We start from the raw sequence: 14490 nt of genomic DNA on the forward strand, positions 1-14490 counted from the left end.
CTCATAACCATCCAATGACCTATAATCGCGGTAGATTGTCTTACGATTCGACTTCAACAATGAAGAAAACAAAACAAAGTTACAGAAATTTTAGCTAACTTTAAGCACTTTCTCTTTCTCCCGACGAGTAAACTGGAAGATACTCAGAGAGGGATGGCATGAAGTGCACGAGCGTGCGTGATGAAGCGCGATCACTCTCTCCCATGCTCTTTCCCGTTGTAATCTCTGTACTAAGTATACTATGTCATCTTAATGGACCATGCAAAGCGACACCGTCATGTGGCGGCACCTCATGGCAAGAAGCGCATCTTATGCAAATGCCGCTCTTGATTTATGTCGGCTATTTGCCACTAGCATGCTATCTGCATGCTGTCTGCTGTTTGACGTTCAATACCACCGGCAGCTCCGCAGAAAATGAGCCCAGACCTCGGTATATGACAAGAAGGCGTGTGAGAAAATGGCAACTTTCCACTCCGCTCCGAAAAACTCTTGGCGTAGATTGACTGCAAGGTTTGTCTGAGCTGTTTCTTGCAGTGTCTGTTTTCCGGAGGGTGTATCTTTCCTTAAGCTCGAGGGATGGTTTTATAAGCCCAGGTGGGTTGGTTGGTTGGTTGGTTCCTCAACATCTTGGCGCAACCCACTCCAGGGGATAGGCTATGAATTGGACAGCGCCTTGCTTATTAAACAGCCTTGTAATTACTATTTGATTCTTTTTAGATGAGCACCTCCTACTATTTCAAGGTAACTTTATAGCTTGCGGAAAATCTGATAAAAACAAAGAAGATTTTTTGCAGTTATTGGCCGTGGTATGCTTTTCAAATCGTGCTGCTGTGATGTACTCTGACATAGGCAAAACAGGCCAAACAGGACCATCATCTATTGCTTGTGCATCTGAATCTCCATCTGCATGTTAATTGAGCCCAGGTGCGAGTAGTTGGGTGTTTAGGTTCGTTGTTTACTGCTTCGCACGAAATCGACTCCCACATCGCGGGGGATCTGGCGGAATTTCTAACGGTAGAGTTGTTTATGCCGACAGAAAAATAATATCATCGTGAACCGGCATGCTCTCTCTTTGCTCTCCTTTTCAGCTTCTGCTTCACTCCCAGAACAGATGCACCTATGTGTTCGCGGGCTAGGATGCAATAACTCTGACGCTCGAAAGAACGAGTAGAAAGAGTGGGAAAGAGATAAACAAAGAAATACAAAGATTGCTGAAAGTATCGGGCAAATTCACCTTATAATCGGCCAATCCCCTCCTTTGGGTTCGAGCCATTTTCACAGGAAAACAACAAAAACAACAAGAGAGAAACAATGAGCGAAATTTCTGGCGAGGTGGAATTCGAACACGCGCACCTGCGGTCTGAAGTGGACCATCGTATGGCCCACTCGGTCATCCAAGTATATACGCTAGTCAAGCGTACTTTAGTATAGGTCGTATTGTTTAGTGTAGCAAGGTAGGGGGGAATGAGGAGGTGGGGGAGGGAAAGAGGGAGACAAGAAATCACATCTTAGAAAGAGAACAATATGAATATGAAGGAATGAATAAAATATTAAAATAAAGAAAGGGCAATGAATTGAAGACAAACAGCAAAATAAAAAGAGTGATGAGATAAATGAATTGACAAATTAAGCGAGAAATCGAGAGAGAAAGAAAAGGCGATAAATATCAAGAAATGCAGAAAGACAGACAAAAAGAAACATATATAAAAAGACACACACACGCACAATGAGAGACAAACAGATGAAGGAATAAGAAAGAGACGCAAAAAACGTGTATAATGCATTAGGCTTTTACACTAAAATTAGCCCGCAATAGATTATTCGTGCGTGATAGCGTTAGGTTTAGTTACAAACCTTTGCTCAGTTATGTGTAATTTCAACTCCAACTCTGCAATCCCCCCACCCCCTTTATGTGACACTCCATTTAGGGTTGTTGACGGTAAATGAATGATTGTGTTGATGATTGGGACGCTTCGTCTCGTACCATACCACGAGGAAAGAAACGTCTTGTGTGAGTAACACTGACAAGTTCAAACTATTCTAAAACACCTGTCGCAAGTATACTTGCCGTAGGCGTTGCATGTACTCGCGAAGTGATCACTATACACTGTAAATATTCCTTCCGCATTTAGCGAAGTACCAACTACGTCCTTCAGGCGTCACGCGTACCTGCCCATTCTGTTGATGCTGTTGCTGAAAATGATGATTGATTATGCATCAGTACTCTGGTAAAGGGTGGACCTTTAAACCGCCCACTCCATGGGCATAGCACACGTTATGACGTATGATGTGAATGTACGCTTTTTTCACACAGTATTACGTGCGTTAAAACGACTACTCGTTCTGCATGACATTCCTACGAAGTGAGAATTTGCCGAAGTACTTTGAAGCAGTTGCGGGGCTCTGCGGCAGAGAACCTGCTGCCATGCAGAGGGCATGTGTTCGATTTCCATTCAAACTAAGCTGTCTCAAATTTTTGCTAAAGACAATGCTAATTTTTCGCTCACAAGCAACGGCACCGATGCCGACATCATTAATTTTTTGAAACTAGCTCTTTAACGCTATCACGCAAAAACATAGAACAAACATCAGTTTAGCCGGGAGGTAATCGAGGCATTGAATATTGACAAGTTGAGAGATGATTGCATCAACTAAGCATCCGTGTTCCTTTATAAAAATGAGGTAATGCATATTAGCCGCTCAAAAAAGAATCACAGCATATTCACGGAGTGAATGATGATTGGTGGGGTGAAGCGTTCGTCAGTTTGTGCGTGCTTCCGTCCGCCCATTATTCGTTCTCGCTTTTGTCCGTCCATGCGTCTGTCTGTACGTCCGTTCTTTTATCTGTCCGTTCGCTCATTTGTCTGTCTGTCTGTCTGTCTGTCTGTCTGTCTGTCTGTCTGTCTGTCTGTCTGTCTGTCTGTCTGTCTGTCTGTCTGTCCATCCGTCCGTCCGTCCGCGCGTCTGTTCGTGCGGCCGTCTCTCTGTCGGTCCATCCGTCAGTGCGTGTGTGCGTTCGCCCCTCTGTCTGTCTGTCCGTCCATCTGTCTAGTGAACACTCTAAGTACACCCATCTCTCATCTTTTCATCGTGTATTTATTATATACAAGTGCCGCCATCCAGCGGATATTCTAAGGACCGCTCTTTCGGGTGTGTGCCACCAGTTGTTACGCACTACAACGACTCCGGGGACGTACAAGCCAGGCCATAAGGAGCTTCTCCCCTAAAAATAGCGCCAGGCTTGCGCAGAACGCGCAGCACAGCCACAGGGAAAGCTCGAAGAGCGGCCTTTCAGCGCCTTTTTTAAACATTCTTTGGGTAACGTCTACAAGCACACTTGCGAGGTAACTACTACCGCATAAATCATCGTAATTTTTTACTATGACAATAAATTCGCTATGCTATGGGGATAAATCTTATGGTGAGGCTAGGTGTACTTTTAAAGACGATAGTCTTTCTTGGGGACCTTCGATGCTAAAATTTCGGTCTATCTGCCTGCCTGTCTATCTGCCTGCCTGTCTCTCTGTTCATTTGCCTGTTTATCCGCGCTAACAATCCCTCAAACAGCACCAAGCGATACTTTAACGGCCAACCCAATCCGCAGCGCCCACAATATTGCTCAAGTTTCAGTGTTCATACTTGTACGATTGTCAATTAAAAGGCAAATATTGCGCATATCTGAGGTACCATACCAACACTTCAATATTTTGTATGTGCGTCTTTATACTAGAGAAGGCACACATAAGTAATTCAAAGGACCGTAGCGTTCATCACTCTGCGCTGAAAATGCAACGCGATGCTCAAAAAAAAAAAAAAAACAAGTGTTTCCAACGATTTGCTAAGACGACACGGTGGTGGCACCTGCCCGTCGCTTTGCGTTCTACATCTTATCGCCTCCGAGATAGGCGCACATCTTTCTCAGTGGACACGCACGCCTTCGTTCGTTTTCTAAGATAACTACCAGATAGCGCTCGTTCACCTTCGCTGCAAGGACAGAGAATCTCTCACGCAGCGTTTACAAAATACAATTCACGCTTTTCTCACACAGAACATCAAATAAACGTTTTGTTCACTCTCTCCACACGCAAGACTATCGTCTTTAGACGACATTTGCAGTGAAACATGCAGATATGGGGCCATTTTTTTTGTCTTCGTTTCACGTCCGCGCATCACGAATGAAGGCCTCCGCCCTTACTGCGCAGGCACGGCACCCTTGTGCAAAGCGGCCTTGTTTTGCGATACGTACGTTTAAATATGCACGCTAGGACAAACACATAGGATGTACATTAAATATATAGAGCGTTTTCGTTTTATTTTACACCGCATTTCATTTTTCCTAAGCGCGATGGATGCAGTATTTCAGAGGTTTCCCCAAAAATTTAGTAACGCTCAAGGCTGCAAGAGCGCCATATGTCACCAAAATAGCCAGATGAAAGTTTGTACACGATGCCCACTAAGTTGCATAGTCTCAGAAGTGAAATTTTTTTCATTTTGTGTGTTGTGCCTGGGCTATGCAAAGCACTCGTAGTAGAACCTTATTACTTGTAAAACATTGCCATTGAAATTTTTTGCTTTATATTCTTGATAACCATACAAAAGTACAGCGCCAGAATTCTGTTGTATATGGAACCTGGGATTGATCTCGGATAGATCTCTAAACTGGCTTCTTCTGTGGAACTATAAGATGTCACCAGTACCTTCATCTCTGTAGTCGTTCTCGTAGTCTTGTTTGTAGATCGTGGGTCTAAATACATCAGCGTTAGCACTCGGCCATGCCTTAGCATAGGCAGCGGCGTGTTTCGTCCCGGCAGCCACTGATTTCGCCGCGAGGGAAAATAGCACCAAAGAGACCAGTTGGTGAGTGACGCTTGCAGCTCTCGCCTTCACATCCAATCTCGCCTTGAGCTACCAGCTACACGTTGGCCACGGTACCGGCCAAGGAGGTTTTGAGCGCTGTATTTGGAGCTTTAGGCAGCTGAGGATCCCCCAAGCGACGCCGGCACTGCGAACAGTTCTGAGGTGAGCAGGAACAGTCTTGATGGTGAGCAGGAAGTGTGCGCGGTTGATACGGTGCCGACGAAGCATCTTCGTGACAGACACTTGCAGGGCTCGCGCCCATTTTTGCCGCGAGCTGCCAGTCGTAAGCGGCACACTGGCCCTAAGACGAACCTCTTGCGTGCTGCCTGCGGTCCGTCGATCACACTGATGCACCAGGTGACGTTTTCAGTGCGAATATTCACTGCCGCTTCTATGGTATCCCAATACGGCGCCGCAGGGCCCCATTCAAGAGTGTCCCTCGCAACGCTCGTGTGCGCTCTGAGCATGAGATCCCACCCGTAGGTTGCCCATGATGCCTTTCAAGAACTTTTTGAGCGCTGCCTGCAGTCCACTCGACAGAGTAATACTTGAGGCCACTCATGAGATGCAATCATTCCGCGGTACCTTGATGGTGGGCAGGGCATTCAAGGCAGACCCGGCAGCGAAGAAACCTGTTTGTGAGTTCGCATAGAGCACGCCGCTGCCGCTGACCAGTGACACATCTCACAGTACGGCGGCCGTCGACATATCGAACGTAGTGACAGCGGAACGGCTACAAAGCAGGGCATGGCCATCGGCGGTCATTGGCCGTAGGGCTCGCAGCCGGAAATGCAGAACCAAAATGTTCGCAATAATGAGAGGCCACTGCTTGAGCAAGTTGATTAGAGTGATGATGATGGCGGCCTGAATGAATGGCTCACACCCATTCTGGGGTAGAGAGAATTACATATTACTTGCAATATAATGAACTATGAAATAGTTAGGAAAAATTAAATTTTACTAATTGAGAGATTTCACGCGCTCAGAGGGTGCGATGATGATGATGATAATGATGATGATGATGATGATGATGATGATGATGATGATGATGAATTTTCGTATGAATAGCGCTCATCCACAAGGAATGATGGGCCGAGAACCAAGTGGCGTGCCTAAACAATTGATTGATATGTGGGGTTCAACATCCCAAAACCACCATATGATTATGAAAGACGCCATAGTGGAGGACTCCGGAATTTTCGACCACCTGGGGTTCTTTAACGTGCACCGAAATCTGAACACACGGGCCTACAACATTTTCGCCTCCACCGAAAATGCATCCGCCGCAGCCGAGATTCGATCCCGCGACCTGCGAGTCAGCAGCCGAGTACCTTTGCCACTAGACCATTACGGCAGGGCAGATGTGTGAAACGAAGCTGGTAAATTTGCTTAAAATGAAACTTTGAATAAATGAAAATGCTTACTGAGCAAGCCATCAGACCATCTAAGCTTCCTGATGGAAATAAGGACGATTTACAAACCAAGCATAAAAAAGTAGACTAACACAGTAGTTTTCTTTTTTTCATCCCTATATGGCAGTAAACCAATGAACTGCTCCCAAGTGATAAACTTACTAGAATATTTACTACTAATTCTGACTCCGTAAATAGGGCTTCCAGGAATCTTTTTCTCTGATGAGAATAGTGAGGACAAAATAAGAGTGATAACGCCACCGGGGAGCATTTCTTCTTTTCTTCGTATTCTACGTAGACCGAAAGCTGATTATTGTTGTCAGAAAATATTTTGTCGGGAGGTAACTACATCTTAAGAGCACAACTTTTTGTTGTATTGCGTCACCCAATTATTTGATATTTTCTTTTTTATTTGAATGTATTATTCTCATTTAAAGTGTCGTTAGCACTTCGTTTTGTTATTTTAAACTGAATGTTATAGACGAACTATATGTTGTGCATAACCCTGTTTTCTTTTTAACGGCGAAGATGTTTAGCTAACCTAATGTAGTCCCTCCGAAGGATAAACGTGGCAGTAATTTTATCCTTCGGATGGATTACATTAGGTTATAGCCACAGGGAGGTTCGCTCTTCCATGTGTGCATACATAATGGCAACAAAAAGATTACCTTGTTAGTCTATTGTCATTATTATTTCCGGCTACGAGACTACCTGAATGCCTGACTCATAACTAATTTACTTGATGATCCTGCCGCCCGGTTCTTGGCCGATCCCCCTTTGTAGGCGAAGGCCAGCTAAGCTAAATGCTCATCATCATCATCATCATCATCATCATCATCATCATCATCATCATCATCATCATCATCATCATCATCATCAATTGTTTCTCGCGACTCAGTCGCAAAAAACCACAATCATCCTAACGGGTATGTGCCACTGTGCGGTCTATCAGAAAACTGTTAGCATCATAAACGCAGGTGATAATGCGACGCCATCTTTCATACGAGTCTCTGAATTATTTGATATTAGCGAGATAGCATTAAAAAGCTCGTCTCGCAGAAATTCCGGCGTTGGCGTCTTCGGTTGTGAGTGATAAATCATCATCTTGTCTGGGACCTAAAACTCGGAAATGGCGCAAATAAAATGAACAATAAAACTTTTCCGGGTCAGAGTGAGGATTGACTCGGGCAGTTTGCATGCAGAAGTGTTCTATCCCGGAGCCACAATATTTATTTCAGGTTCCTTAAAAAAAAAAAAACAGCACGTAGAATCGCGCCACGCATCAAAAATGTGAATTGAAGAACGAGTGGGTGTTTTAAAGGTCCACCCATTACAAAGTGCTCAGACATGCTTAATCATCACCAGTGAAGCCATCAACAAAGTGAACAGCTAGGTTCGCATGTTCGGACGCATAGTGAACTTCGCTGATTCGCAAAGAATGATTATGGCGTGGTGGGCGCTAAACAACAGTTATTGCATTATGCCTTCAACAATACTTTGAAACAGCCCATGTGGCGCACATAGTCGTTCATTTCCTTACGGCACAGTTGAGGCCCGCACCAAGAACTGAAGCAGCTGGCTAGCAGCTCAGAAGGTGATGCGAGTGAGGGCCCATTCATGCTATCGCAATCTGTTCTTGAATGCGAAGCTAAAGCGTCCTCCAGTTTCCTCTTTCCTTCATTGCACGTTATGATTTGCATTTAACGTTTATTTCGCAATGTCATTCATTATTTTGAAGTGTACGTTATTTGCAACGCTGTTATCTTTTCGATATATCGAGACATTAATTTTACATGCGCTGGATTTAGCGATCTGTTAATCGGCATTTTTGTTTTATTTTGTGGGGCCTTTGTGGTAAACGAAAACATACCGATACTTAATAGATGTGAACTTATAAACTGTCCAACTAGACGTTTTGCAAACTGATCTAAATGTTTTCAAATGGAAAGTTTTGTGCAGTTTTAGTGCTTCAAAAGTTGGTTGAATAACCTCTCCTACTTAAGCGATCATGCTACACACATGAAATGGCGTCAATTATTTCATGCAATATTCAGCAACACGAATTTCATCGCGTTGTCATAGAGAACATTTGCATGTTTTCAAACTCTGGCTGTAGAGTTAACTGGAACAAGGTGAAAAGTGTTGAAACACATTAGTTTCCACACATGCACATGTGTATACTTCTACATGCTGCCATGATAAAATGCACTAAACATTGTGTTTTATGTATGCTGTCTAGCTGTATAGTGATGTCCGCCTTATAGGAACAACAGTGGTTAAGGTCCTCTGCTGCTGATCCGAAGATTGCGGCTTCGATCCCGGCCGCAGCGGTCGTATTTCGGCGGAGGTGAAAAGGTTCGTGTGCTGCACGATGTCAGTGCACGTTAAAGAACGCCAGATAGTAGAAATTTCCAGAGTCCTGCAGCTTCCCCGTCTCTTATAATCATATCGTGTTGTTTTTAAAGTATCGTCTTAGATATTATTATTATTATTATTATTATTATTATTATTATTATATTATTATTATTATTTGTGTAGTATTACACAACTGGGACAGAATTCACAGAACTAGTCATGTTCTCCTTCTTAACTGATGTTGCCCACTACATGCCATGTTTTGGAGCAATTCTTTTTTAACTTCGTTTCATTTGCTTTCTAAATAACGAGGGATGACCACAACCCAAACGGCACCCGCTGTTCACTCTATGGAGGCGGAAATGTTGTAGGTCCATGTGCTCGGATTTGGGTGCACGTTAAAGAACCCCAGGCCGTCGAAATTTCCGGAGCCCTCCACTACGGCATCTCTCACAATCATATGGTGGTTTTGGGGCGTTAAACCTCACATATCAATCAATCGATCAATAAATAAATCAAATAATCAATCAACCCGCTCCTCACACCCACCTTTTAACAAAAAGGACATGTCACTGTATTCACCTGGGGCCGTATTCACAAAGCTTTTTCTTGGCTACGCATTTTTTTAGCCAAGAATTCTCTTATCTCGAGGAATTACGATAGCACGGGTACGAATTTAACTTATTCGGCACTTACGCGGGCGAGGAGGACATACAATAGCCAATGAAACGACAAGGAAAGAAAGAAGTGTGGGGCGATGATAGCAAAATAGCACGAAAAGCGTCTAGCATCGAGAGTATACGATGATAGCCAATGATTTGCTGCATCTCAGCTTCCAGTTCCGCGGGCGTCTGCTACAGTGTTTACGCGATGCCGTGTTGTAATATGCATCTGTGCAAAGCCAGACACTCGCGTTTCCCCAATGTATGTAGCTAAAAACAAAATTTCTCGATGGCAATAAGCAATAATCCATGCACTATCTCGCCAAGTACAAGTGAACAACACTTCAGGTGCACCACGTCAATGAAACCACGCAAAAATTGATGCATGCAATGTTAGAAAATGTGCCCCAAATGTCTTCTCCTGTTTAATGCGACCAGTTACCATACATTTTAATGAAGCTGCGCTGCTACTCAACTAATCCGGTGTAATCGAGAACGGTATATATGGTGAACGTAAGGGTGTTTGTAGCTAGACGTAAAAGGTTGCTTTTCTTACAATAATCTTATTACAAGACACAGGAGCGGCTTCTGTGTCTGCGGAAGAATTATGCAGAAATTGAGAACAGCAGTAATCAAATGAAATTGTGAGTGTAATTTCGCAAGTTCCATGCACTGCAGCATTTTGATAAAGCCGGAATGTGAGAACGTGGATACGCTTACGCTTAGATAAGTGTCTACGTAAAACGAGGGAGACTCGTCGGGAGGTGTTTCAGTGCGAATGCTTTTCACAAAACATGGTGCAGTTATTTCGCCCAGCGGGGTTTGAATGAGAAAACTAAACAAGGGACGTGTATATGAGTGTTGAAGTCAAAAGACGTTATCACACGCACGAAAACTACGAAAAAAAGAAAGAGAACGGCTCTCGTTTCATCTCCGCAAAAGCCTGAAATCGAAGTGATAGATAATGAAGACATTTTTCTGGCCCAGCACACGTGAGGGAAAGTTTCCGCAAAGCAGCGTGGGATGCTTGGACAGCATAAACATGTGGAGTAAGCGTTTTATGAGAGCGACAGCCACACAGAAAGCGAGATGAAGTGTGGCTGTCTTTCGATGTGAGAATCAATGCTAATTAGGAGAGTTGTGAGGTAATGAGCCAAATCTTTGTTAAATAAGAATAATGGAAACAAACTGAGTATTCATTTTGTGAAAGTGACACTAGTGACAATGAATTCAGAATAGTTGATTAGCGTTGTCATAACCAATATATTTTTATTTTTTTATTTACACTAGACAAAATTTGGGAAGGTAGCTTACGTTAGAGCCGGCTATCTCAACATCATGACAGTAATGTACAAGATAAATAATGCACGGTTCTACAGCCGCACTTTGTGGTTTCTACCTTTTAGTAACCTTGGGCGAACGCATTCTAATTATTTTTTCTATTTTTGACCAAGAACTGCAGCAGTGGACGATCGATTAGAGCATTCAACTATAATCTAGGAGGTACTGGGCTCAATTCGTGGGGTCACCGAGCAGTTTTACTTTTTTAAAAGAAATTGTCCGGCCTGAGATTATGCGTGGCATCGGGTACTAATTTCTTGAGAGTGTGGCCTTTCGCGCTCTTTTCTTTTACTCCCCTTTTGACCCAAAAGCGCTGTGCTTTGCTTCTTCATAAATTACATAATTCAGGGTTCATATTTCCCCCCTCCATCTTCTGTTATCGCAAGGGCGCCCAATGCTGAAATACGAAGATTATACCTGGTACATAACTTTTCACTTGTCTGGATATTCAACCACCGATCAGTCATCACGATGTTGCAGACATGCAGCGAGCTAATTGCTTGCGGCAAAGTTGACTGTCTTTGTCCGGACACGTTTTCGTGCTAGTTTGGTTGAAATAGTTACATGCAGCCAAGCAAAAGAGCACGGACAGGTAGAAAAGACACAAACAAAGTGATTAGTTTGTGTCTTCTTTTTCGCTACCTGTCATTAAAATTGTCAAAAAAAAAAAAAAAAGGAGGCAGAGACCTTGGCTGCATATACCTTGTATACGAACATCAGAATTCTAATGCACTTACTGAAGATGATTGGGCTGTACCGGGGGTCTGTAACTAATGAAAGGGGTGTTTAAACAAAACGCCTCGCGTATACGGGACATTTTTTCCAGCAGCACGACAATGTTAAAATTAAGTCAATCTAAATATTTATGACCATATTGTTGTCACTCGAGTCGCCAGATTGACGGCTTATGAATACACAAAAAATGCAAATTTCGGTGCGTAATCAATATGTTTTCCTAACTACTCAGTTAATAAATATTCCTTACCATTGGCAAGGTCCGAAATGGGATCCATTGCTGCTTGGCATCATCAGCCGTACGGAATCTTCCCCAAGTAGTGTTTCTGCCCGTCACTTTGTTTTTCAAAAGGGTGTCTTATTCCCCCGCAATTTTTCACCTGACGGGTCCGACCTTCTCATTGTTGTGCCTGAGAATTCGCAGCACTGTGTTTTCACCGAACTTCACGACGCTACCCCGGCTGGACACCTTAGCGTATCTCGCACGTACGAGCGCGTCCGATGTCTTTTCTTCTGGTCAGGCCTTGCTCGCTCGATACGCCGATACGTCACCACGTGTGAGTTATGTCAACGTCGTAAAACACCGTCGCTGGCCATCTTCAACCAATCGACATACCCGCGGAACCATTTTACCATGTTGGGTTAGTCCTGCTTGGTCCATTTCCCACATCAACATTGAGGAACAAATGAATAGCCATGATTACAGATTACGCTACACGCTACGCTATTACGCGAGCTCTACTAACAAGCTGTGCAACAGACGTCACTCACTTCTTGTTACGGGTTGTTATATTTGTTCACGGTGCCCTCAGACAAATAACTCCTCACAGACCGTGGCCATACATTGTTTTTTCTCAAGTCATCGCCGACATCCTGCGTTCTTGTTCCATGCAACTCACACTGACTACTGCCTATCACCCTCAAGGAAACGGCCTCATGGAACGCTTTAACCGCACACTCACAAATATGCTCACTATGTACGTCTCGACCGACCACCGAGACTGTGATCTTGCCTTACCCTGCGCAACTTTCGCGTATAATTCATCCCGTCATGACACAGCGGGCTTTTCGCTGTTCTACCTATACGAAAGAGAGCAGACTTTACCACTGGACACAGTGATCTCAGCTCATACTTCGTCCACCAGCGAGTAAGGCTCCGACGCCATCGCGCAAGCCGATCATGTCCGTGAGCTCACCCGCGCTCGGCTGATAGCGTCACACACCAACCAACGGCATCGGTACAATGCGGAACATCGAGACGTACATTATGCTCCCGATACCCTCATTTTACTCTGGTCTCCTCATCGTCGGGTGGGCCTATTAGAAAAACTTGTGTCTCATTACACGGAACCTTACCTTGTATTGCGTTAACTAACACCTGTCCCCTATGAGATCAGTACAATATATCCATCATCATCTGCTGTGTGGTCCAGTCATATTGCTCATGTCTCGCGGATCAAGTGCCACAAGAGCACGTCAGATAATTACCTCTTAAGCTCCGTGATGGTGCCTCCGATGCATGGGGCCATGCTACCTACCAGTGGCATGGATATGAAGAGGACAAAGAAGACATACTGGCGCTGCTTGATTCACCGGCTGTAAATATATTTGTGTCTACTTTTTCGAGTCAGTCGCCTTCTCGTAACAATATTCTTCTCTGCAGCGGCTAAATCAGAACAGCTGATAGGAGTCCACAATGAAAATTCTCTATAGCTCAGCGAAGACAATTTTCACTTAAAAATCCTCTATTAGAATCTATGCGAACAGGTATTAGACGTCGGAAAGCCCTTCCCAAAGAGAGTGATGCCACGCAATTAGGCTTCAGGCCAGAAATATAAATAAAAAATCATGAACAAACCTTTTTAATTGACAGTGCGATGCAATGGTTTAACACGAAAAAAGTCTCACAAAAACACATGTGTAGTACGCAACACGAGTGCGAAGTGACAACTGCTAATTTGATTAGAAAATTACATATATATACAAATCTCGTTAGTAGCAAATTGAACAAGAATAACAAAAAATCATTAATTAAGGAGGATATAACAAGTAAACGAAGAGAATAAGCGTATGGTGGAGACAACCACGTAGTAAGTGGTGACCTCATCTTTGTTTCTTTGGATTGAGTGATGTGCCCGTAGTACGGTTGGCATTCATTATACCTTGACTTTAGCACTGATATTTATGTTTCATAATATAAAACAATGTGCTATCATATAGTGACATCAGCACGCGGTCTGTTTTGCTACAAAACGAAACAATGTTACACCGGTCTGCCATGAGTGCCTTTAAGGGTTTGTGACTTTTCAAAGCATATGTGCCAGTTTGAAGATTCAGTTTTTCGAAATTATTGTGCTTTTTACAGCTAGAACAATGTTATTGTTGTTTCGAAAAAAATTCACAGGAGTAGACGGCTCCAGAAGGCTGAAATGCGAGTCAGATGATCAAGGTACTCAAAAGTAAATTCGAGAAAATGATATTTTAAACAGCATGCTGCTGTTGAACAAATATGCAGTCTTCGCGGACTGGCTGTTTGAACTTTCAAAGAAAACAAAACAAAAACTCTATGTTGATCACAGCCGTTCCATGAGTTCTTTTTCAGCACCCTGGCATAACATCTAACAGCATTCCTAGGAAGTTACTTTATGTGACTAGTTCAGCTCAGGAGCTGTGAAAAGCAACACGTTTGACGCTACTGCTTCGACCTGATGACCCATTGTGGCTTCTGATTTCCGGACGCTTACAGTTCGGATCTACTCCGTTGTTGGTTTCACTAGCTACATGTTAGAGAGTCTGAGACTGCCTTCTGGGATGCTTACACCTTACCTTCAAGCCAGTCAGTCAGTCAGTCAAGAACTTTATTAAAGGTCCTGACGAGTTTAAGCCACCAGGATGTTCACGAGAGACATCCGAGCAGTCACTACTGTAGGCGATGCTCGAGTCGGGGCGGGAACGTAGTGGCATTCCGCCAGTTCTTGGGCCCTCTGGACTGCCTTTTGTTGGTTTCAGAGATTGGGGCTCCTGAGTGCCTCTTCTCAGTCTGACTTACTGGTGAGAGGTCCTCGAGGTAACGTGGGACATTGCCAGAGCATGTGTCCGAGTGAGCAGTACACTTCTGAGCAGTCTGG

At 43.9% G+C, this 14490-nt stretch overlaps 1 protein-coding gene across 2 annotated transcripts in view; it reads right to left on the reverse strand.

The window, feature by feature from the left end:
• The window catches only part of LOC119183256 (Golgi-associated plant pathogenesis-related protein 1-like), a 179286-nt gene that overhangs the window by 51186 nt on the left and 113610 nt on the right, over positions 1-14490 (reverse strand). The gene's annotated exons all lie outside the window — the stretch shown is intronic.

Source organism: Rhipicephalus microplus, chromosome X (assembly GCF_043290135.1).
Source record: "Rhipicephalus microplus isolate Deutch F79 chromosome X, USDA_Rmic, whole genome shotgun sequence".
NCBI lineage: Eukaryota > Metazoa > Arthropoda > Arachnida > Ixodida > Ixodidae > Rhipicephalus > Rhipicephalus microplus.